At 47.6% G+C, this 2,605-nt stretch overlaps 4 non-coding genes across 4 annotated transcripts; all 4 read right to left on the bottom strand.

Moving 5' to 3' along the window:
• Window positions 1-701: 701 nt before the first annotated feature.
• LOC123126879 (5S ribosomal RNA) lies at window positions 702-820 on the bottom strand. Its single transcript, XR_006462089.1, has one exon. It is a non-coding gene; the product is annotated as a 5S ribosomal RNA (ribosomal RNA).
• A 372-nt stretch (window positions 821-1,192) lies between these two features.
• On the bottom strand, window positions 1,193-1,311 carry LOC123126537 (5S ribosomal RNA). Its single transcript, XR_006461773.1, has one exon. It is a non-coding gene; the product is annotated as a 5S ribosomal RNA (ribosomal RNA).
• A 372-nt stretch (window positions 1,312-1,683) lies between these two features.
• LOC123126593 (5S ribosomal RNA) lies at window positions 1,684-1,802 on the bottom strand. The gene has a single exon (XR_006461827.1). It is a non-coding gene; the product is annotated as a 5S ribosomal RNA (ribosomal RNA).
• A 371-nt stretch (window positions 1,803-2,173) lies between these two features.
• On the bottom strand, window positions 2,174-2,292 carry LOC123126620 (5S ribosomal RNA). The gene has a single exon (XR_006461853.1). It is a non-coding gene; the product is annotated as a 5S ribosomal RNA (ribosomal RNA).
• Between the last annotated feature and the right edge of the window lie 313 nt (window positions 2,293-2,605).

Here is a 2,605-nt window from a genome sequence, read left to right as displayed (position 1 = left end):
TCAAACACGGAGACGAGTTTACCACGGTTTCCATCCCTCCCTCTATACCGCAGCAACATGTATTTTTTACCCCTTTCAGAACGCGCTCCTCGCGCCACAAAGCCGCCTCTAGACGCGTGCCAATGAGTAGCGAGCTAAAACATATCGCAAATGTCAAAAATAATATAACGGGGTTAATATATATCGCGCACATGCGATATGTTTGTCACGAGGCGCAAAATAATAATTAAAAAGGGAATGCAATACGAGGACTTCCCAGGAGGTCACCCATCGCTTAACTTCGGAGTTCTGATGGGATCCGGTGCTTTAGTGCTGGTATGATCGCATCCGACATGTTACCCCCGCCTTCGTCCCTTATGCTTGCCACTCCCAGGTCCACTGCAAAGATGATTGTCATTCTTACTACCATTACAACCGTTGCCTAATAATGGATAATGCCCTATATATACTAGTTACTCCCCCCCCCTCAAACACGGAGACGAGTTTACCACGGTTTCCATCCCTCCCTCTATACCGCAGCAACAGGTATTTTTTTACCCCTTTCAGAACGCGCTCCTCGCGCCACAAAGCCGCCTCTAGACGCGTGCCAATGAGCACCGAGCTAAAACATATCGCAAATGTCAAAAATAATATAACGGGGTTAATATATATCGCGCACATGCGATATGTTTGTCACGAGGCGCAAAAAAATAATTAAAAAGGGAATGCAATACGAGGACTTCCCAGGAGGTCACCCATCCTAGTACTACTCTCGCCCAAGCACGCTTAACTTCGGAGTTCTGATGAGATCCGGTGCTTTAGTGCTGGTATGATCGCATCCGACATGTTACCCCCGCCTTCGTCCCTTATGCTTGCCACTCCCAGGTCCACTGCAAAGATGATTGTCATTCTTACTACCATTACAACCGTTGCCTAATAATGGATAATGCCCTATATATACTAGTTACTCCCCCCCCCCTCAAACACGGAGACGAGTTTACCACGGTTTCCATCCCTCCCTCTATACCGCAGCAACATGTATTTTTTACCCCTTTCAGAACGCGCTCCTCGCGCCACAAAGCCGCCTCTAGACGCGTGCCAATGAGCACCGAGCTAAAACATATCGCAAATGTCAAAAATAATATAACGGGGTTAATATATATCGCGCACATGCGATATGTTTGTCACGAGGCGCAAAAAAATAATTAAAAAGGGAATGCAATACGAGGACTTCCCAGGAGGTCACCCATCCTAGTACTACTCTCGCCCAAGCACGCTTAACTTCGGAGTTCTGATGGGATCCGGTGCTTTAGTGTTGGTATGATCGCATCCGACATGTTACCCCCGCCTTCGTCCCTTATGCTTTCCACTCCCAGGTCCACTGCAAAGATGATTGTCATTCTTACTACCATTACAACCGTTGCCTAATAATGGATAATGCCCTATATATACTACTTACTCCCCCCCCCTCAAACACGGAGACGAGTTTACCACGGTTTCCACCCCTCCCTCTATACCGCAGCAACACGTATTTTTTTACCCCTTTCAGAACGCGCTCCTCGCGCCACAAAGCCGCCTCTAGACGCGTGACCAATGAGCAGCGAGCTAAAACATATCGCAAATGTCAAAAATAATATAACAGGGTTAATATATATCGCGCACATGCCATATGTTTGTCACGAGGCGCAAAAAATAATTAAAAAGGGAATGCAACACGAGGACTTCCCAGGAGGTCACCCATCCTAGTAGTACTCTCGCCCAAGCACGCTTAACTTCGGAGTTCTGATGGAATCCGGTGCTTTAGTGCTGGTATGATCGCATCCGACATGTTACCCCCGCCTTCGTCCCTTATGCTTGCCACTCCCAGGTCCACTGCAAAGATGATTGCCATTTTTACTACCATTACAACCGTTCCCTAATAATGGATAATGCCCTATATATACTACTTACTCCCCCCCCCCTCAAACACGGAGACGAGTTTACCACGGTTTCCACCCCACCCTCTATACCGCAGCAACACGTATTTTTTTACCCCTTTCAGAACGCGCTCCTCGCGCCACAAAGCTGCCTCTAGACGCGTGCCAATGAGCAGCGAGCTAAAACATATCGCAAATTTAAAAAATAATATAACGGGGTTAATATATATCGCGCACATGCGATATGTTTGTCACGAGCCGCAAAAATAATTAAAAAGGGAATGCAACACGAGGACTTGCCAGGAGGTCACCCATCCTAGTACTACTCTCGCCCAAGCACGCTTAACTACGGAGTTCTGATGGGATCCGGTGCTTTAGTGCTGGTATGATCGCATCCGACATGTTACCCCCGCCTTCGTCCCTTATGCTTGCCACTCCCAGGTCCACTACAAAGATGATTGTCATTCTTACTACCATTACAACCGTTGCCTAATAATGGATAATGCCCTATATATACTACTTACTCCCCCCCCCCCTCAAACACGGAGACGAGTTTACCACGGTTTCCACCCCTCCCTCTATACCGCAGCAACACGTATTTTTTTACCCCTTTCAGAACGCGCTCCTCGCGCCACAAAGCCGCCTCTAGACGCGTGACCAATGAGCAGCGAGCTAAAACATATCGCAAATGTCAAAAATAATATAACGGG

This window comes from Triticum aestivum, chromosome 5D, assembly GCF_018294505.1.
Source record: "Triticum aestivum cultivar Chinese Spring chromosome 5D, IWGSC CS RefSeq v2.1, whole genome shotgun sequence".
Taxonomy (NCBI): domain Eukaryota; kingdom Viridiplantae; phylum Streptophyta; class Magnoliopsida; order Poales; family Poaceae; genus Triticum; species Triticum aestivum.
Note: the sequence above shows the minus strand (reverse complement) of the source record. Positions and strands in the feature narration are given on the sequence as shown.